At 45.7% G+C, this 21,744-nt stretch overlaps 13 non-coding genes across 13 annotated transcripts; all 13 read right to left on the reverse strand.

Annotated features, from left to right (window-relative positions):
- Positions 1–1,433: 1,433 nt before the first annotated feature.
- On the reverse strand, positions 1,434–1,552 carry LOC149454247 (5S ribosomal RNA). Its single transcript, XR_016314292.1, has one exon. It is a non-coding gene; the product is annotated as a 5S ribosomal RNA (ribosomal RNA).
- A 3,096-nt stretch (positions 1,553–4,648) lies between these two features.
- LOC149454248 (5S ribosomal RNA) lies at positions 4,649–4,767 on the reverse strand. The gene has a single exon (XR_016314345.1). It is a non-coding gene; the product is annotated as a 5S ribosomal RNA (ribosomal RNA).
- Position 4,768: 1 nt separating this feature from the next.
- Positions 4,769–4,887, reverse strand: LOC149454249 (5S ribosomal RNA). Its single transcript, XR_016314241.1, has one exon. It is a non-coding gene; the product is annotated as a 5S ribosomal RNA (ribosomal RNA).
- Positions 4,888–7,983: 3,096 nt separating this feature from the next.
- LOC149454250 (5S ribosomal RNA) lies at positions 7,984–8,102 on the reverse strand. Its single transcript, XR_016314232.1, has one exon. It is a non-coding gene; the product is annotated as a 5S ribosomal RNA (ribosomal RNA).
- A 1-nt stretch (position 8,103) lies between these two features.
- On the reverse strand, positions 8,104–8,222 carry LOC149454251 (5S ribosomal RNA). The gene has a single exon (XR_016314242.1). It is a non-coding gene; the product is annotated as a 5S ribosomal RNA (ribosomal RNA).
- Positions 8,223–11,318: 3,096 nt separating this feature from the next.
- On the reverse strand, positions 11,319–11,437 carry LOC149454252 (5S ribosomal RNA). The gene has a single exon (XR_016314243.1). It is a non-coding gene; the product is annotated as a 5S ribosomal RNA (ribosomal RNA).
- Position 11,438: 1 nt separating this feature from the next.
- LOC149454253 (5S ribosomal RNA) lies at positions 11,439–11,557 on the reverse strand. Its single transcript, XR_016314244.1, has one exon. It is a non-coding gene; the product is annotated as a 5S ribosomal RNA (ribosomal RNA).
- A 3,097-nt stretch (positions 11,558–14,654) lies between these two features.
- Positions 14,655–14,773, reverse strand: LOC149454254 (5S ribosomal RNA). Its single transcript, XR_016314293.1, has one exon. It is a non-coding gene; the product is annotated as a 5S ribosomal RNA (ribosomal RNA).
- A 1-nt stretch (position 14,774) lies between these two features.
- Positions 14,775–14,893, reverse strand: LOC149454255 (5S ribosomal RNA). Its single transcript, XR_016314298.1, has one exon. It is a non-coding gene; the product is annotated as a 5S ribosomal RNA (ribosomal RNA).
- A 3,096-nt stretch (positions 14,894–17,989) lies between these two features.
- LOC149454256 (5S ribosomal RNA) lies at positions 17,990–18,108 on the reverse strand. Its single transcript, XR_016314294.1, has one exon. It is a non-coding gene; the product is annotated as a 5S ribosomal RNA (ribosomal RNA).
- A 1-nt stretch (position 18,109) lies between these two features.
- Positions 18,110–18,228, reverse strand: LOC149454257 (5S ribosomal RNA). Its single transcript, XR_016314300.1, has one exon. It is a non-coding gene; the product is annotated as a 5S ribosomal RNA (ribosomal RNA).
- Positions 18,229–21,326: 3,098 nt separating this feature from the next.
- Positions 21,327–21,445, reverse strand: LOC149454258 (5S ribosomal RNA). The gene has a single exon (XR_016314254.1). It is a non-coding gene; the product is annotated as a 5S ribosomal RNA (ribosomal RNA).
- Position 21,446: 1 nt separating this feature from the next.
- On the reverse strand, positions 21,447–21,565 carry LOC149454259 (5S ribosomal RNA). The gene has a single exon (XR_016314245.1). It is a non-coding gene; the product is annotated as a 5S ribosomal RNA (ribosomal RNA).
- Positions 21,566–21,744: the final 179 nt, after the last annotated feature.

Below are 21,744 nucleotides of genomic sequence, written 5' to 3' on the forward strand. Positions count from 1 at the left end.
TGCATGTGCAGATCTGGTTACAGAGCTGAAGATGACATCGCGCAGGCAAGTAGAGGCATTTAACTGCTTGCCATCCAGCCACTGTGGAAAAATGGCCACAAGGTGGCACCACTGGGCAAAATCATGCTTAAAACGTGATATTGCAAAACAAGTAGGGGGTGCACACGAGGCACGCAACCGCCCTACCCGTGCTGCAATAAAACGGGCAGCGGTTTATCACTTTTCAGGCCAACTTTGACCATCCACCTCTCTAACAACAGTGGCTTTTGTGTAAAGAAGGATGGGTTGACCACGCCCATGGGAAAACCACGCTTTAGGCGAACAGGTCCTGCTGTCTATCCTCCATAAAGGGGTACACCTTCTTCCCCGTTTTACAGTCGAGCGTGCGCACACAGACGGGACAGCAGTAAAGAGCTTTGTAGTATTTTGAGGGGGAGTTTACTAAAAAGGGAGAAGACAGAATCTGTCTGTATGGCAACCACTCAGCTCCTTGTGTCCATTTCAAACCTTCACTCAACAAGCTGAAGTGAGAAGCTGATTGCTTACGATGCAAAACTACTCCGGATCCTGTCTGCACCCATTTTAAGTAAATTCCCCTCGAGGTAGCCCAAAGGAGGACTGTCTACAAGCTCTCTTTAGCCCATTGCACAGTAAGTCCATGAACTTTAGAATTTACATAACCACAGTAACCTACGGAAACAAATCTATATCTGCTCATATAGGAAAAGAATTGTGTTTGTGACTTTTCATCTTAAGAACATTCCTTTAATTTACTAATTGGTCAATTTGATGTTTGTTTTGAAATGCATGCGCTAATAACAAACTTATATAAAGGTGTATATCCTCATCCAAAAACATTTAGTGTTTAAAATAAATAATTATAGTGTCCAAACATAAATTAGTGTCCAAAAAATATATATATATATCTTCAGTGACTTGAACCAATTGTGAAAAATCCACCACCAAAGGAGATTAAATGAACTCACCAGAGCTAATGGCTGGTCAGATTATAAACCAGCAACAGCGCTTGTGCTCTGGGAGCAATGAACCCGATGTCCAAATAGATATGGTGATGTTTCAGATACTTCCAGATAATAATAATCACAAACAACTTTGCAGCCCAAGCTCTTATGATGAACTTCTCCACTCTTTCTCATACCTCCATGAGAGCATGCAGTACACTCAGGGAAAAAAGAGAACAGAATGGTGCAATACGTTTTTTTCATTTATATCTTTAATAAAAAAGGTATAAGGAAACTCACAAACAAGGTGTCTAATAGACACCAGCTTCAATTGCAAAACAAGGTGAGATACAGTTACCGCTCACCGCGGATCTCTCCCATACAGCACAGAACGACAAGGCTCTCTAACGTCCGCATCGAGTATGCCACGCCCAACCGGTTTCGTCACACTGACGTCATCAAGGGGCGGATAACCTACAGCACCTGGTATTCCCAGGCGGTCTCCCATCCAGGTACTAACCAGGCCCTACCCTGCTTGGCTTCCGAGATCAGACGAGATCGGGCGTATTCAGGGTGATGTGGCCGTAGGCTAGCCTACAGCACCTGGTATTCCCAGGCGGTAGATAATCAAGAACTGACCCCTTAGGGTGGGCCCACTGCCTGGAGGACCCTGCGTCCGAATGCCTGCTCCCTATTTGACAGGACATCTAGGCGGTAATGCTTGACGAAGGTAGAGAACTTTGACCAGGTGGCTGCCTTACAGATCTCCGGCAAAGCCCCGGCCCTCTCTGCCCAAGAAGCTGCTAAGGATTCTTGGGCAGATTCTTCCAAAGGCTCAAAAGGCTTGCGGATGAAAGCCTTCAGGTCTAAGGATAGGTCCCAAACTGGACAAGTCTTGACCCTCATTGGTCTTGACTTGGAAAGAGACCTAAAGAAGTCCACAACAAAAAGGATTCTGCTGCAGGGGGACCTGCAGAAAAATGCTTAGGGCCGAAGCCTGTACCTTTAGTGTGCTGATCGAGAGACCTCGATCTGTCCCTTCCTGAAAAAAATCCAAGACTGCCGGAATGTCTGGGGGCCCCTGCCGCTGACCCGAAAACCATGATCACTGCCTGAGTGCATGACTGATGAGTGCATTTGCGCGTGACTGATGAGTGGATTTGCCTTTGCGCACAAGCACAAGGGAATGAGAGCACTTGGATTTTTTTTTTTTTTACACTGTCACTTTAATTTCTTTTTATCAATTTTATTGCTGTCACAAGAAATGTAAATGTCCCTTGTGACAACAATAGGCATGTGACAGGTACTCTTTATGGAGGGTTCTGAGGTCAATAAGACCCCAAATCCCTTTTCTTCCCTTAAAAGTATTTGATCACATGCTTTTCATTTTTAAAAATGGTGCCGTTTACATCCAGATAAATAGGAAGTGATGTAAGGTCATCGTTTCCAGTTCACTATATCACAGAGCCGAACGGAGCGGTTCCCCTCCTCGGTCGGCTCTGTGATCAGCCGGCAGAAGCGTGGACTGGTTGATTGGTTGTCTCGGTGGAGGTGTCCCCTCCAGCTGCTTGTTTTTAGACCGTCGTCTCTAAAAAACGGTATCGGGATGATGCCTGCATGAAGCTACATGTATCATCCCAGTACAACCACTTAACACCAAATGGCATACATGGACGTGATTTGGCATCAAGCAGTGAAAGGCAAGTATACCAGAAGGGAGCCCATTCCTCCCATTAGAAACCCAGCAGGACCACAATGGCACCTGAAGGCGTACAATGTGTCTCCACAGCAAATCTAGTGAGCAAGCTATAAAAAAAAATGACAACAATCCCAATTTATAACTAGCTATTGAAGGTGCACATGGAAGGCATGGCACAGTTCAAACAGAAAATATCCCAGCACACTTATCAGCTAGCTTGAAAAAGAAAAATTGACTCAACCTAATAATTCCATTAAAAACAGAGATTTTAGTTGCAGACATTTGCAAATGTATGTGGAAGCCGCACTGCCTCACCAAGGCTCCTCTGTAAAGTGCGGTCCAACTCATAAATGTGAGAGTCTTCCTGTTGGAGCATTCACAACAGAAATAAAAATGGAACCAAACGGAGCGATATACTCATGTTTCCGCCAACAATCCTCTCTTGCATCTTTTCCATCTTCATTGGCTGGCATGAGATGACATCACTTCTGCGCATGCACAGGAGCTAGTCATTCTTACACACAGAGACTGGCCCGGAGCCGTAGGCTGAGCTGTGCATGTGCAGATCTGGTTACAGAGCTGAAGATGACATCGCGCAGGCAAGTAGAGGCATTTAACTGCTTGCCATCCAGCCACTGTGGAAAAATGGCCACAAGGTGGCACCACTGGGCAAAATCATGCTTAAAACGTGATATTGCAAAACAAGTAGGGGGTGCACACGAGGCACGCAACCGCCCTACCCGTGCTGCAATAAAACGGGCAGCGGTTTATCACTTTTCAGGCCAACTTTGACCATCCACCTCTCTAACAACAGTGGCTTTTGTGTAAAGAAGGATGGGTTGACCACGCCCATGGGAAAACCACGCTTTAGGCGAACAGGTCCTGCTGTCTATCCTCCGTAAAGGGGTACACCTTCTTCCCCGTTTTACAGTCGAGCGTGCGCACACAGACGGGACAGCAGTAAAGAGCTTTGTAGTATTTTGAGGGGGAGTTTACTAAAAAGGGAGAAGACAGAATCTGTCTGTATGGCAACCACTCAGCTCCTTGTGTCCATTTCAAACCTTCACTCAACAAGCTGAAGTGAGAAGCTGATTGCTTACGATGCAAAACTACTCCGGATCCTGTCTGCACCCATTTTAAGTAAATTCCCCTCGAGGTAGCCCAAAGGAGGACTGTCTACAAGCTCTCTTTAGCCCATTGCACAGTAAGTCCATGAACTTTAGAATTTACATAACCACAGTAACCTACGGAAACAAATCTATATCTGCTCATATAGGAAAAGAATTGTGTTTGTGACTTTTCATCTTAAGAACATTCCTTTAATTTACTAATTGGTCAATTTGATGTTTGTTTTGAAATGCATGCGCTAATAACAAACTTATATAAAGGTGTATATCCTCATCCAAAAACATTTAGTGTTTAAAATAAATAATTATAGTGTCCAAACATAAATTCGTGTCCAAAAAATATATATATATATCTTCAGTGACTTGAACCAATTGTGAAAAATCCACCACCAAAGGAGATTAAATGAACTCACCAGAGCTAATGGCTGGTCAGATTATAAACCAGCAACAGCGCTTGTGCTCTGGGAGCAATGAACCCGATGTCCAAATAGATATGGTGATGTTTCAGATACTTCCAGATAATAATAATCACAAACAACTTTGCAGCCCAAGCTCTTATGATGAACTTCTCCACTCTTTCTCATACCTCCATGAGAGCATGCAGTACACTCAGGGAAAAAAGAGAACAGAATGGTGCAATACGTTTTTTTCATTTATATCTTTAATAAAAAAGGTATAAGGAAACTCACAAACAAGGTGTCTAATAGACACCAGCTTCAATTGCAAAACAAGGTGAGATACAGTTACCGCTCACCGCGGATCTCTCCCATACAGCACAGAACGACAAGGCTCTCTAACGTCCGCATCGAGTATGCCACGCCCAACCGGTTTCGTCACACTGACGTCATCAAGGGGCGGATAGCCTACAGCACCTGGTATTCCCAGGCGGTCTCCCATCCAGGTACTAACCAGGCCCTACCCTGCTTGGCTTCCGAGATCAGACGAGATCGGGCGTATTCAGGGTGATGTGGCCGTAGGCTAGCCTACAGCACCTGGTATTCCCAGGCGGTCTCCCATCCAGGTACTAACTAGGCCCTACCCTGCTTAGCTTCCGAGATCAGACGAGATCGGGCGCATTCAGGGTGATGTGGCCGTAGGCTAGCCTACAGCACCTGGTATTCCCAGGCGGTAGATAATCAAGAACTGACCCCTTAGGGTGGGCCCACTGCCTGGAGGACCCTGCGTCCGAATGCCTGCTCCCTATTTGACAGGACATCTAGGCGGTAATGCTTGACGAAGGTAGAGAACTTTGACCAGGTGGCTGCCTTACAGATCTCCGGCAAAGCCCCGGCCCTCTCTGCCCAAGAAGCTGCTAAGGATTCTTGGGCAGATTCTTCCAAAGGCTCAAAAGGCTTGCGGATGAAAGCCTTCAGGTCTAAGGATAGGTCCCAAACTGGACAAGTCTTGACCCTCATTGGTCTTGACTTGGAAAGAGACCTGAAGAAGTCCACAACAAAAAGGATTCTGCTGCAGGGGGACCTGCAGAAAAATGCTTAGGGCCGAAGCCTGTAACTTTAGTGTGCTGATCGAGAGACCTCGATCTGTCCCTTCCTGAAAAAAATCCAAGACTGCCGGAATGTCTGGGGGCCCCTGCCGCTGACCCGAAAACCATGATCACTGCCTGAGTGCATGACTGATGAGTGCATTTGCTCGTGACTGATGAGTGGATTTGCCTTTGCGCACAAGCACAAGGGAATGAGAGCACTTGGATTTTTTTTTTTTTTACACTGTCACTTTAATTTCTTTTTATCAATTTTATTGCTGTCACAAGAAATGTAAATGTCCCTTGTGACAACAATAGGCATGTGACAGGTACTCTTTATGGAGGGTTCTGAGGTCAATAAGACCCCAAATCCCTTTTCTTCCCTTAAAAGTATTTGATCACATGCTTTTCATTTTTAAAAATGGTGCCGTTTACATCCAGATAAATAGGAAGTGATGTAAGGTCATCGTTTCCAGTTCACTATATCACAGAGCCGAACGGAGCGGTTCCCCTCCTCGGTCGGCTCTGTGATCAGCCGGCAGAAGCGTGGACTGGTTGATTGGTTGTCTCGGTGGAGGTGTCCCCTCCAGCTGCTTGTTTTTAGACCGTCGTCTCTAAAAAACGGTATCGGGATGATGCCTGCATGAAGCTACATGTATCATCCCAGTACAACCACTTAACACCAAATGGCATACATGGACGTGATTTGGCATCAAGCAGTGAAAGGCAAGTATACCAGAAGGGAGCCCATTCCTCCCATTAGAAACCCAGCAGGACCACAATGGCACCTGAAGGCGTACAATGTGTCTCCACAGCAAATCTAGTGAGCAAGCTATAAAAAAAAATGACAACAATCCCAATTTATAACTAGCTATTGAAGGTGCACATGGAAGGCATGGCACAGTTCAAACAGAAAATATCCCAGCACACTTATCAGCTAGCTTGAAAAAGAAAAATTGACTCAACCTAATAATTCCATTAAAAACAGAGATTTTAGTTGCAGACATTTGCAAATGTATGTGGAAGCCGCACTGCCTCACCAAGGCTCCTCTGTAAAGTGCGGTCCAACTCATAAATGTGAGAGTCTTCCTGTTGGAGCATTCACAACAGAAATAAAAATGGAACCAAACGGAGCGATATACTCATGTTTCCGCCAACAATCCTCTCTTGCATCTTTTCCATCTTCATTGGCTGGCATGAGATGACATCACTTCTGCGCATGCACAGGAGCTAGTCATTCTTACACACAGAGACTGGCCCGGAGCCGTAGGCTGAGCTGTGCATGTGCAGATCTGGTTACAGAGCTGAAGATGACATCGCGCAGGCAAGTAGAGGCATTTAACTGCTTGCCATCCAGCCACTGTGGAAAAATGGCCACAAGGTGGCACCACTGGGCAAAATCATGCTTAAAACGTGATATTGCAAAACAAGTAGGGGGTGCACACGAGGCACGCAACCGCCCTACCCGTGCTGCAATAAAACGGGCAGCGGTTTATCACTTTTCAGGCCAACTTTGACCATCCACCTCTCTAACAACAGTGGCTTTTGTGTAAAGAAGGATGGGTTGACCACGCCCATGGGAAAACCACGCTTTAGGCGAACAGGTCCTGCTGTCTATCCTCCGTAAAGGGGTACACCTTCTTCCCCGTTTTACAGTCGAGCGTGCGCACACAGACGGGACAGCAGTAAAGAGCTTTGTAGTATTTTGAGGGGGAGTTTACTAAAAAGGGAGAAGACAGAATCTGTCTGTATGGCAACCACTCAGCTCCTTGTGTCCATTTCAAACCTTCACTCAACAAGCTGAAGTGAGAAGCTGATTGCTTACGATGCAAAACTACTCCGGATCCTGTCTGCACCCATTTTAAGTAAATTCCCCTCGAGGTAGCCCAAAGGAGGACTGTCTACAAGCTCTCTTTAGCCCATTGCACAGTAAGTCCATGAACTTTAGAATTTACATAACCACAGTAACCTACGGAAACAAATCTATATCTGCTCATATAGGAAAAGAATTGTGTTTGTGACTTTTCATCTTAAGAACATTCCTTTAATTTACTAATTGGTCAATTTGATGTTTGTTTTGAAATGCATGCGCTAATAACAAACTTATATAAAGGTGTATATCCTCATCCAAAAACATTTAGTGTTTAAAATAAATAATTATAGTGTCCAAACATAAATTAGTGTCCAAAAAATATATATATATATCTTCAGTGACTTGAACCAATTGTGAAAAATCCACCACCAAAGGAGATTAAATGAACTCACCAGAGCTAATGGCTGGTCAGATTATAAACCAGCAACAGCGCTTGTGCTCTGGGAGCAATGAACCCGATGTCCAAATAGATATGGTGATGTTTCAGATACTTCCAGATAATAATAATCACAAACAACTTTGCAGCCCAAGCTCTTATGATGAACTTCTCCACTCTTTCTCATACCTCCATGAGAGCATGCAGTACACTCAGGGAAAAAAGAGAACAGAATGGTGCAATACGTTTTTTTCATTTATATCTTTAATAAAAAAGGTATAAGGAAACTCACAAACAAGGTGTCTAATAGACACCAGCTTCAATTGCAAAACAAGGTGAGATACAGTTACCGCTCACCGCGGATCTCTCCCATACAGCACAGAACGACAAGGCTCTCTAACGTCCGCATCGAGTATGCCACGCCCAACCGGTTTCGTCACACTGACGTCATCAAGGGGCGGATAGCCTACAGCACCTGGTATTCCCAGGCGGTCTCCCATCCAGGTACTAACCAGGCCCTACCCTGCTTGGCTTCCGAGATCAGACGAGATCGGGCGTATTCAGGGTGATGTGGCCGTAGGCTAGCCTACAGCACCTGGTATTCCCAGGCGGTCTCCCATCCAGGTACTAACTAGGCCCTACCCTGCTTAGCTTCCGAGATCAGACGAGATCGGGCGCATTCAGGGTGATGTGGCCGTAGGCTAGCCTACAGCACCTGGTATTCCCAGGCGGTAGATAATCAAGAACTGACCCCTTAGGGTGGGCCCACTGCCTGGAGGACCCTGCGTCCGAATGCCTGCTCCCTATTTGACAGGACATCTAGGCGGTAATGCTTGACGAAGGTAGAGAACTTTGACCAGGTGGCTGCCTTACAGATCTCCGGCGAAGCCCCGGCCCTCTCTGCCCAAGAAGCTGCTAAGGATTCTTGGGCAGATTCTTCCAAAGGCTCAAAAGGCTTGCGGATGAAAGCCTTCAGGTCTAAGGATAGGTCCCAAACTGGACAAGTCTTGACCCTCATTGGTCTTGACTTGGAAAGAGACCTGAAGAAGTCCACAACAAAAAGGATTCTGCTGCAGGGGGACCTGCAGAAAAATGCTTAGGGCCGAAGCCTGTACCTTTAGTGTGCTGATCGAGAGACCTCGATCTGTCCCTTCCTGAAAAAAATCCAAGACTGCCGGAATGTCTGGGGGCCCCTGCCGCTGACCCGAAAACCATGATCACTGCCTGAGTGCATGACTGATGAGTGCATTTGCGCGTGACTGATGAGTGGATTTGCCTTTGCGCACAAGCACAAGGGAATGAGAGCACTTGGATTTTTTTTTTTTTTACACTGTCACTTTAATTTCTTTTTATCAATTTTATTGCTGTCACAAGAAATGTAAATGTCCCTTGTGACAACAATAGGCATGTGACAGGTACTCTTTATGGAGGGTTCTGAGGTCAATAAGACCCCAAATCCCTTTTCTTCCCTTAAAAGTATTTGATCACATGCTTTTCATTTTTAAAAATGGTGCCGTTTACATCCAGATAAATAGGAAGTGATGTAAGGTCATCGTTTCCAGTTCACTATATCACAGAGCCGAACGGAGCGGTTCCCCTCCTCGGTCGGCTCTGTGATCAGCCGGCAGAAGCGTGGACTGGTTGATTGGTTGTCTCGGTGGAGGTGTCCCCTCCAGCTGCTTGTTTTTAGACCGTCGTCTCTAAAAAACGGTATCGGGATGATGCCTGCATGAAGCTACATGTATCATCCCAGTACAACCACTTAACACCAAATGGCATACATGGACGTGATTTGGCATCAAGCAGTGAAAGGCAAGTATACCAGAAGGGAGCCCATTCCTCCCATTAGAAACCCAGCAGGACCACAATGGCACCTGAAGGCGTACAATGTGTCTCCACAGCAAATCTAGTGAGCAAGCTATAAAAAAAAATGACAACAATCCCAATTTATAACTAGCTATTGAAGGTGCACATGGAAGGCATGGCACAGTTCAAACAGAAAATATCCCAGCACACTTATCAGCTAGCTTGAAAAAGAAAAATTGACTCAACCTAATAATTCCATTAAAAACAGAGATTTTAGTTGCAGACATTTGCAAATGTATGTGGAAGCCGCACTGCCTCACCAAGGCTCCTCTGTAAAGTGCGGTCCAACTCATAAATGTGAGAGTCTTCCTGTTGGAGCATTCACAACAGAAATAAAAATGGAACCAAACGGAGCGATATACTCATGTTTCCGCCAACAATCCTCTCTTGCATCTTTTCCATCTTCATTGGCTGGCATGAGATGACATCACTTCTGCGCATGCACAGGAGCTAGTCATTCTTACACACAGAGACTGGCCCGGAGCCGTAGGCTGAGCTGTGCATGTGCAGATCTGGTTACAGAGCTGAAGATGACATCGCGCAGGCAAGTAGAGGCATTTAACTGCTTGCCATCCAGCCACTGTGGAAAAATGGCCACAAGGTGGCACCACTGGGCAAAATCATGCTTAAAACGTGATATTGCAAAACAAGTAGGGGGTGCACACGAGGCACGCAACCGCCCTACCCGTGCTGCAATAAAACGGGCAGCGGTTTATCACTTTTCAGGCCAACTTTGACCATCCACCTCTCTAACAACAGTGGCTTTTGTGTAAAGAAGGATGGGTTGACCACGCCCATGGGAAAACCACGCTTTAGGCGAACAGGTCCTGCTGTCTATCCTCCGTAAAGGGGTACACCTTCTTCCCCGTTTTACAGTCGAGCGTGCGCACACAGACGGGACAGCAGTAAAGAGCTTTGTAGTATTTTGAGGGGGAGTTTACTAAAAAGGGAGAAGACAGAATCTGTCTGTATGGCAACCACTCAGCTCCTTGTGTCCATTTCAAACCTTCACTCAACAAGCTGAAGTGAGAAGCTGATTGCTTACGATGCAAAACTACTCCGGATCCTGTCTGCACCCATTTTAAGTAAATTCCCCTCGAGGTAGCCCAAAGGAGGACTGTCTACAAGCTCTCTTTAGCCCATTGCACAGTAAGTCCATGAACTTTAGAATTTAGATAACCACAGTAACCTACGGAAACAAATCTATATCTGCTCATATAGGAAAAGAATTGTGTTTGTGACTTTTCATCTTAAGAACATTCCTTTAATTTACTAATTGGTCAATTTGATGTTTGTTTTGAAATGCATGCGCTAATAACAAACTTATATAAAGGTGTATATCCTCATCCAAAAACATTTAGTGTTTAAAATAAATAATTATAGTGTCCAAACATAAATTAGTGTCCAAAAAATATATATATATATCTTCAGTGACTTGAACCAATTGTGAAAAATCCACCACCAAAGGAGATTAAATGAACTCACCAGAGCTAATGGCTGGTCAGATTATAAACCAGCAACAGCGCTTGTGCTCTGGGAGCAATGAACCCGATGTCCAAATAGATATGGTGATGTTTCAGATACTTCCAGATAATAATAATCACAAACAACTTTGCAGCCCAAGCTCTTATGATGAACTTCTCCACTCTTTCTCATACCTCCATGAGAGCATGCAGTACACTCAGGGAAAAAAGAGAACAGAATGGTGCAATACGTTTTTTTCATTTATATCTTTAATAAAAAAGGTATAAGGAAACTCACAAACAAGGTGTCTAATAGACACCAGCTTCAATTGCAAAACAAGGTGAGATACAGTTACCGCTCACCGCGGATCTCTCCCATACAGCACAGAACGACAAGGCTCTCTAACGTCCGCATCGAGTATGCCACGCCCAACCGGTTTCGTCACACTGACGTCATCAAGGGGCGGATAGCCTACAGCACCTGGTATTCCCAGGCGGTCTCCCATCCAGGTACTAACCAGGCCCTACCCTGCTTGGCTTCCGAGATCAGACGAGATCGGGCGTATTCAGGGTGATGTGGCCGTAGGCTAGCCTACAGCACCTGGTATTCCCAGGCGGTCTCCCATCCAGGTACTAACTAGGCCCTACCCTGCTTAGCTTCCGAGATCAGACGAGATCGGGCGCATTCAGGGTGATGTGGCCGTAGGCTAGCCTACAGCACCTGGTATTCCCAGGCGGTAGATAATCAAGAACTGACCCCTTAGGGTGGGCCCACTGCCTGGAGGACCCTGCGTCCGAATGCCTGCTCCCTATTTGACAGGACATCTAGGCGGTAATGCTTGACGAAGGTAGAGAACTTTGACCAGGTGGCTGCCTTACAGATCTCCGGCAAAGCCCCGGCCCTCTCTGCCCAAGAAGCTGCTAAGGATTCTTGGGCAGATTCTTCCAAAGGCTCAAAAGGCTTGCGGATGAAAGCCTTCAGGTCTAAGGATAGGTCCCAAACTGGACAAGTCTTGACCCTCATTGGTCTTGACTTGGAAAGAGACCTAAAGAAGTCCACAACAAAAAGGATTCTGCTGCAGGGGGACCTGCAGAAAAATGCTTAGGGCCGAAGCCTGTACCTTTAGTGTGCTGATCGAGAGACCTCGATCTGTCCCTTCCTGAAAAAAATCCAAGACTGCCGGAATGTCTGGGGGCCCCTGCCGCTGACCCGAAAACCATGATCACTGCCTGAGTGCATGACTGATGAGTGCATTTGCGCGTGACTGATGAGTGGATTTGCCTTTGCGCACAAGCACAAGGGAATGAGAGCACTTGGATTTTTTTTTTTTTTTACACTGTCACTTTAATTTCTTTTTATCAATTTTATTGCTGTCACAAGAAATGTAAATGTCCCTTGTGACAACAATAGGCATGTGACAGGTACTCTTTATGGAGGGTTCTGAGGTCAATAAGACCCCAAATCCCTTTTCTTCCCTTAAAAGTATTTGATCACATGCTTTTCATTTTTAAAAATGGTGCCGTTTACATCCAGATAAATAGGAAGTGATGTAAGGTCATCGTTTCCAGTTCACTATATCACAGAGCCGAACGGAGCGGTTCCCCTCCTCGGTCGGCTCTGTGATCAGCCGGCAGAAGCGTGGACTGGTTGATTGGTTGTCTCGGTGGAGGTGTCCCCTCCAGCTGCTTGTTTTTAGACCGTCGTCTCTAAAAAACGGTATCGGGATGATGCCTGCACGAAGCTACATGTATCATCCCAGTACAACCACTTAACACCAAATGGCATACATGGACGTGATTTGGCATCAAGCAGTGAAAGGCAAGTATACCAGAAGGGAGCCCATTCCTCCCATTAGAAACCCAGCAGGACCACAATGGCACCTGAAGGCGTACAATGTGTCTCCACAGCAAATCTAGTGAGCAAGCTATAAAAAAAAATGACAACAATCCCAATTTATAACTAGCTATTGAAGGTGCACATGGAAGGCATGGCACAGTTCAAACAGAAAATATCCCAGCACACTTATCAGCTAGCTTGAAAAAGAAAAATTGACTCAACCTAATAATTCCATTAAAAACAGAGATTTTAGTTGCAGACATTTGCAAATGTATGTGGAAGCCGCACTGCCTCACCAAGGCTCCTCTGTAAAGTGCGGTCCAACTCATAAATGTGAGAGTCTTCCTGTTGGAGCATTCACAACAGAAATAAAAATGGAACCAAACGGAGCGATATACTCATGTTTCCGCCAACAATCCTCTCTTGCATCTTTTCCATCTTCATTGGCTGGCATGAGATGACATCACTTCTGCGCATGCACAGGAGCTAGTCATTCTTACACACAGAGACTGGCCCGGAGCCGTAGGCTGAGCTGTGCATGTGCAGATCTGGTTACAGAGCTGAAGATGACATCGCGCAGGCAAGTAGAGGCATTTAACTGCTTGCCATCCAGCCACTGTGGAAAAATGGCCACAAGGTGGCACCACTGGGCAAAATCATGCTTAAAACGTGATATTGCAAAACAAGTAGGGGGTGCACACGAGGCACGCAACCGCCCTACCCGTGCTGCAATAAAACGGGCAGCGGTTTATCACTTTTCAGGCCAACTTTGACCATCCACCTCTCTAACAACAGTGGCTTTTGTGTAAAGAAGGATGGGTTGACCACGCCCATGGGAAAACCACGCTTTAGGCGAACAGGTCCTGCTGTCTATCCTCCGTAAAGGGGTACACCTTCTTCCCCGTTTTACAGTCGAGCGTGCGCACACAGACGGGACAGCAGTAAAGAGCTTTGTAGTATTTTGAGGGGGAGTTTACTAAAAAGGGAGAAGACAGAATCTGTCTGTATGGCAACCACTCAGCTCCTTGTGTCCATTTCAAACCTTCACTCAACAAGCTGAAGTGAGAAGCTGATTGCTTACGATGCAAAACTACTCCGGATCCTGTCTGCACCCATTTTAAGTAAATTCCCCTCGAGGTAGCCCAAAGGAGGACTGTCTACAAGCTCTCTGTAGCCCATTGCACAGTAAGTCCATGAACTTTAGAATTTACATAACCACAGTAACCTACGGAAACAAATCTATATCTGCTCATATAGGAAAAGAATTGTGTTTGTGACTTTTCATCTTAAGAACATTCCTTTAATTTACTAATTGGTCAATTTGATGTTTGTTTTGAAATGCATGCGCTAATAACAAACTTATATAAAGGTGTATATCCTCATCCAAAAACATTTAGTGTTTAAAATAAATAATTATAGTGTCCAAACATAAATTAGTGTCCAAAAAATATATATATATATCTTCAGTGACTTGAACCAATTGTGAAAAATCCACCACCAAAGGAGATTAAATGAACTCACCAGAGCTAATGGCTGGTCAGATTATAAACCAGCAACAGCGCTTGTGCTCTGGGAGCAATGAACCCGATGTCCAAATAGATATGGTGATGTTTCAGATACTTCCAGATAATAATAATCACAAACAACTTTGCAGCCCAAGCTCTTATGATGAACTTCTCCACTCTTTCTCATACCTCCATGAGAGCATGCAGTACACTCAGGGAAAAAAGAGAACAGAATGGTGCAATACGTTTTTTTCATTTATATCTTTAATAAAAAAGGTATAAGGAAACTCACAAACAAGGTGTCTAATAGACACCAGCTTCAATTGCAAAACAAGGTGAGATACAGTTACCGCTCACCGCGGATCTCTCCCATACAGCACAGAACGACAAGGCTCTCTAACGTCCGCATCGAGTATGCCACGCCCAACCGGTTTCATCACACTGACGTCATCAAGGGGCGGATAACCTACAGCACCTGGTATTCCCAGGCGGTCTCCCATCCAGGTACTAACCAGGCCCTACCCTGCTTGGCTTCCGAGATCAGACGAGATCGGGCGTATTCAGGGTGATGTGGCCGTAGGCTAGCCTACAGCACCTGGTATTCCCAGGCGGTCTCCCATCCAGGTACTAACTAGGCCCTACCCTGCTTAGCTTCCGAGATCAGACGAGATCGGGCGCATTCAGGATGATGTGGCCGTAGGCTAGCCTACAGCACCTGGTATTCCCAGGCGGTAGATAATCAAGAACTGACCCCTTAGGGTGGGCCCACTGCCTGGAGGACCCTGCGTCCGAATGCCTGCTCCCTATTTGACAGGACATCTAGGCGGTAATGCTTGACGAAGGTAGAGAACTTTGACCAGGTGGCTGCCTTACAGATCTCCGGCAAAGCCCCGGCCCTCTCTGCCCAAGAAGCTGCTAAGGATTCTTGGGCAGATTCTTCCAAAGGCTCAAAAGGCTTGCGGATGAAAGCCTTCAGGTCTAAGGATAGGTCCCAAACTGGACAAGTCTTGACCCTCATTGGTCTTGACTTGGAAAGAGACCTAAAGAAGTCCACAACAAAAAGGATTCTGCTGCAGGGGGACCTGCAGAAAAATGCTTAGGGCCGAAGCCTGTACCTTTAGTGTGCTGATCGAGAGACCTCGATCTGTCCCTTCCTGAAAAAAATCCAAGACTGCCGGAATGTCTGGGGGCCCCTGCCGCTGACCCGAAAACCATGATCACTGCCTGAGTGCATGACTGATGAGTGCATTTGCGCGTGACTGATGAGTGGATTTGCCTTTGCGCACAAGCACAAGGGAATGAGAGCACTTGGATTTTTTTTTTTTTTACACTGTCACTTTAATTTCTTTTTATCAATTTTATTGCTGTCACAAGAAATGTAAATGTCCCTTGTGACAACAATAGGCATGTGACAGGTACTCTTTATGGAGGGTTCTGAGGTCAATAAGACCCCAAATCCCTTTTCTTCCCTTAAAAGTATTTGATCACATGCTTTTCATTTTTAAAAATGGTGCCGTTTACATCCAGATAAATAGGAAGTGATGTAAGGTCATCGTTTCCAGTTCACTATATCACAGAGCCGAACGGAGCGGTTCCCCTCCTCGGTCGGCTCTGTGATCAGCCGGCAGAAGCGTGGACTGGTTGATTGGTTGTCTCGGTGGAGGTGTCCCCTCCAGCTGCTTGTTTTTAGACCGTCGTCTCTAAAAAACGGTATCGGGATGATGCCTGCATGAAGCTACATGTATCATCCCAGTACAACCACTTAACACCAAATGGCATACATGGACGTGATTTGGCATCAAGCAGTGAAAGGCAAGTATACCAGAAGGGAGCCCATTCCTCCCATTAGAAACCCAGCAGGACCACAATGGCACCTGAAGGCGTACAATGTGTCTCCACAGCAAATCTAGTGAGCAAGCTATAAAAAAAAATGACAACAATCCCAATTTATAACTAGCTATTGAAGGTGCACATGGAAGGCATGGCACAGTTCAAACAGAAAATATCCCAGCACACTTATCAGCTAGCTTGAAAAAGAAAAATTGACTCAACCTAATAATTCCATTAAAAACAGAGATTTTAGTTGCAGACATTTGCAAATGTATGTGGAAGCCGCACTGCCTCACCAAGGCTCCTCTGTAAAGTGCGGTCCAACTCATAAATGTGAGAGTCTTCCTGTTGGAGCATTCACAACAGAAATAAAAATGGAACCAAACGGAGCGATATACTCATGTTTCCGCCAACAATCCTCTCTTGCATCTTTTCCATCTTCATTGGCTGGCATGAGATGACATCACTTCTGCGCATGCACAGGAGCTAGTCATTCTTACACACAGAGACTGGCCCGGAGCCGTAGGCTGAGCTGTGCATGTGCAGATCTGGTTACAGAGCTGAAGATGACATCGCGCAGGCAAGTAGAGGCATTTAACTGCTTGCCATCCAGCCACTGTGGAAAAATGGCCACAAGGTGGCACCACTGGGCAAAATCATGCTTAAAACGTGATATTGCAAAACAAGTAGGGGGTGCACACGAGGCACGCAACCGCCCTACCCGTGCTGCAATAAAACGGGCAGCGGTTTATCACTTTTCAGGCCAACTTTGACCATCCACCTCTCTAACAACAGTGGCTTTTGTGTAAAGAAGGATGGGTTGACCACGCCCATGGGAAAACCACGCTTTAGGCGAACAGGTCCTGCTGTCTATCCTCCGTAAAGGGGTACACCTTCTTCCCCGTTTTACAGTCGAGCGTGCGCACACAGACGGGACAGCAGTAAAGAGCTTTGTAGTATTTTGAGGGGGAGTTTACTAAAAAGGGAGAAGACAGAATCTGTCTGTATGGCAACCACTCAGCTCCTTGTGTCCATTTCAAACCTTCACTCAACAAGCTGAAGTGAGAAGCTGATTGCTTACGATGCAAAACTACTCCGGATCCTGTCTGCACCCATTTTAAGTAAATTCCCCTCGAGGTAGCCCAAAGGAGGACTGTCTACAAGCTCTCTTTAGCCCATTGCACAGTAAGTCCATGAACTTTAGAATTTACATAACCACAGTAACCTACGGAAACAAATCTATATCTGCTCATATAGGAAAAGAATTGTGTTTGTGACTTTTCATCTTAAGAACATTCCTTTAATTTACTAATTGGTCAATTTGATGTTTGTTTTGAAATGCATGCGCTAATAACAAACTTATATAAAGGTGTATATCCTCATCCAAAAACATTTAGTGTTTAAAATAAATAATTATAGTGTCCAAACATAAATTAGTGTCCAAAAAATATATATATATATCTTCAGTGACTTGAACCAATTGTGAAAAATCCACCACCAAAGGAGATTAAATGAACTCACCAGAGCTAATGGCTGGTCAGATTATAAACCAGCAACAGCGCTTGTGCTCTGGGAGCAATGAACCCGATGTCCAAATAGATATGGTGATGTTTCAGATACTTCCAGATAATAATAATCACAAACAACTTTGCAGCCCAAGCTCTTATGATGAACTTCTCCACTCTTTCTCATACCTCCATGAGAGCATGCAGTACACTCAGGGAAAAAAGAGAACAGAATGGTGCAATACGTTTTTTTCATTTATATCTTTAATAAAAAAGGTATAAGGAAACTCACAAACAAGGTGTCTAATAGACACCAGCTTCAATTGCAAAACAAGGTGAGATACAGTTACCGCTCACCGCGGATCTCTCCCATACAGCACAGAACGACAAGGCTCTCTAACGTCCGCATCGAGTATGCCACGCCCAACCGGTTTCGTCACACTGACGTCATCAAGGGGCGGATAACCTACAGCACCTGGTATTCCCAGGCGGTCTCCCATCCAGGTACTAACCAGGCCCTACCCTGCTTGGCTTCCGAGATCAGACGAGATCGGGCGTATTCAGGGTGATGTGGCCGTAGGCTAGCCTACAGCACCTGGTATTCCCAGGCGGTCTCCCATCCAGGTACTAACTAGGCCCTACCCTGCTTAGCTTCCGAGATCAGACGAGATCGGGCGCATTCAGGATGATGTGGCCGTAGGCTAGCCTACAGCACCTGGTATTCCCAGGCGGTAGATAATCAAGAACTGACCCCTTAGGGTGGGCCCACTGCCTGGAGGACCCTGCGTCCGAATGCCTGCTCCCTATTTGACAGGACATCTAGGCGGTAATGCTTGACGAAGGTAGAGAACTTTGACCAGGTGGCTGCCTTACAGATCTCCGGCAAAGCCCCGGCCCTCTCTGCCCAAGAAGCTGCTAAGGATTCTTGGGCAGATTCTTCCAAAGGCTCAAAAGGCTTGCGGATGAAAGCCTTCAGGTCTAAGGATAGGTCCCAAACTGGACAAGTCTTGACCCTCATTGGTCTTGACTTGGAAAGAGACCTAAAGAAGTCCACAACAAAAAGGATTCTGCTGCAGGGGGACCTGCAGAAAAATGCTTAGGGCCGAAGCCTGTACCTTTAGTGTGCTGATCGAGAGACCTCGATCTGTCCCTTCCTGAAAAAAATCCAAGACTGCCGGAATGTCTGGGGGCCCCTGCCGCTGACCCGAAAACCATGATCACTGCCTGAGTGCATGACTGATGAGTGCATTTGCGCGTGACTGATGAGTGGATTTGCCTTTGCGCACAAGCACAAGGGAATGAGAGCACTTGGATTTTTTTTTTTTTTACACTGTCACTTTAATTTCTTTTTATCAATTTTATTGCTGTCACAAGAAATGTAAATGTCCCTTGTGACAACAATAGGCATGTGACAGGTACTCTTTATGGAGGGTTCTGAGGTCAATAAGACCCCAAATCCCTTTTCTTCCCTTAAAAGTATTTGATCACATGCTTTTCATTTTTAAAAATGGTGCCGTTTACATCCAGATAAATAGGAAGTGATGTAAGGTCATCGTTTCCAGTTCACTATATCACAGAGCCGAACGGAGCGGTTCCCCTCCTCGGTCGGCTCTGTGATCAGCCGGCAGAAGCGTGGACTGGTTGATTGGTTGTCTCGGTGGAGGTGTCCCCTCCAGCTGCTTGTTTTTAGACCGTCGTCTCTAAAAAACGGTATCGGGATGATGCCTGCATGAAGCTACATGTATCATCCCAGTACAACCACTTAACACCAAATGGCATACATGGACGTGATTTGGCATCAAGCAGTGAAAGGCAAGTATACCAGAAGGGAGCCCATTCCTCCCATTAGAAACCCAGCAGGACCACAATGGCACCTGAAGGCGTACAATGTGTCTCCACAGCAAATCTAGTGAGCAAGCTATAAAAAAAAATGACAACAATCCCAATTTATAACTAGCTATTGAAGGTGCACATGGAAGGCATGGCACAGTTCAAACAGAAAATATCCCAGCACACTTATCAGCTAGCTTGAAAAAGAAAAATTGACTCAACCTAATAATTCCATTAAAAACAGAGATTTTAGTTGCAGACATTTGCAAATGTATGTGGAAGCCGCACTGCCTCACCAAGGCTCCTCTGTAAAGTGCTGGACCGCATAAATAAATGTGAGAGTCTTCCTGTTGGAGCATTCACAACAGAAATAAAAATGGAACCAAACGGAGCGATATACTCATGTTTCCGCCAACAATCCTCTCTTGCATCTTTTCCATCTTCATTGGCTGGCATGAGATGACATCACTTCTGCGCATGCACAGGAGCTAGTCATTCTTACACACAGAGACTGGCCCGGAGCCGTAGGCTGAGCTGTGCATGTGCAGATCTGGTTACAGAGCTGAAGATGACATCGCGCAGGCAAGTAGAGGCATTTAACTGCTTGCCATCCAGCCACTGTGGAAAAATGGCCACAAGGTGGCACCACTGGGCAAAATCATGCTTAAAACGTGATATTGCAAAACAAGTAGGGGGTGCACACGAGGCACGCAACCGCCCTACCCGTGCTGCAATAAAACGGGCAGCGGTTTATCACTTTTCAGGCCAACTTTGACCATCCACCTCTCTAACAACAGTGGCTTTTGTGTAAAGAAGGATGGGTTGACCACGCCCATGGGAAAACCACGCTTTAGGCGAACAGGTCCTGCTGTCTATCCTCCGTAAAGGGGTACACCTTCTTCCCCGTTTTACAGTCGAGCGTGCGCACACAGACGGGACAGCAGTAAAGAGCTTTGTAGTATTTTGAGGGGGAGTTTACTAAAAAGGGAGAAGACAGAATCTGTCTGTATGGCAACCACTCAGCTCCTTGTGTCCATTTCAAACCTTCACTCAACAAGCTGAAGTGAGAAGCTGATTGCTTACGATGCAAAACTACTCCGGATCCTGTCTGCACCCATTTTAAGTAAATTCCCCTCGAGGTAGCCCAAAGGAGGACTGTCTACAAGCTCTCTTTAGCCCATTGCACAGTAAGTCCATGAACTTTAGAATTTACATAACCACAGTAACCTACGGAAACAAATCTATATCTGCTCATATAGGAAAAGAATTGTGTTTGTGACTTTTCATCTTAAGAACATTCCTTTAATTTACTAATTGGTCAATTTGATGTTTGTTTTGAAATGCATGCGCTAATAACAAACTTATATAAAGGTGTATATCCTCATCCAAAAACATTTAGTGTTTAAAATAAATAATTATAGTGTCCAAACATAAATTCGTGTCCAAAAAATATATATATATATCTTCAGTGACTTGAACCAATTGTGAAAAATCCACCACCAAAGGAGATTAAATGAACTCACCAGAGCTAATGGCTGGTCAGATTATAAACCAGCAACAGCGCTTGTGCTCTGGGAGCAATGAACCCGATGTCCAAATAGATATGGTGATGTTTCAGATACTTCCAGATAATAATAATCACAAACAACTTTGCAGCCCAAGCTCTTATGATGAACTTCTCCACTCTTTCTCATACCTCCATGAGAGCATGCAGTACACTCAGGGAAAAAAGAGAACAGAATGGTGCAATACGTTTTTTTCATTTATATCTTTAATAAAAAAGGTATAAGGAAACTCACAAACAAGGTGTCTAATAGACACCAGCTTCAATTGCAAAACAAGGTGAGATACAGTTACCGCTCACCGCGGATCTCTCCCATACAGCACAGAACGACAAGGCTCTCTAACGTCCGCATCGAGTATGCCACGCCCAACCGGTTTCGTCACACTGACGTCATCAAGGGGCGGATAGCCTACAGCACCTGGTATTCCCAGGCGGTCTCCCATCCAGGTACTAACCAGGCCCTACCCTGCTTGGCTTCCGAGATCAGACGAGATCGGGCGTATTCAGGGTGATGTGGCCGTAGGCTAGCCTACAGCACCTGGTATTCCCAGGCGGTCTCCCATCCAGGTACTAACTAGGCCCTACCCTGCTTAGCTTCCGAGATCAGACGAGATCGGGCGCATTCAGGGTGATGTGGCCGTAGGCTAGCCTACAGCACCTGGTATTCCCAGGCGGTAGATAATCAAGAACTGACCCCTTAGGGTGGGCCCACTGCCTGGAGGACCCTGCGTCCGAATGCCTGCTCCCTATTTGACAGGACATCTAGGCGGTAATGCTTGACGAAGGTAGAGAACTTTGACCAGGTGGCTGCCTTACAGATCTCC

The sequence above is a fragment of the Staurois parvus genome, unplaced genomic scaffold (genome assembly GCF_062004578.1).
Source record: "Staurois parvus isolate SC_StPar_1 unplaced genomic scaffold, SC_StPar_1.0 ptg000432l, whole genome shotgun sequence".
Classification (NCBI taxonomy): domain Eukaryota; kingdom Metazoa; phylum Chordata; class Amphibia; order Anura; family Ranidae; genus Staurois; species Staurois parvus.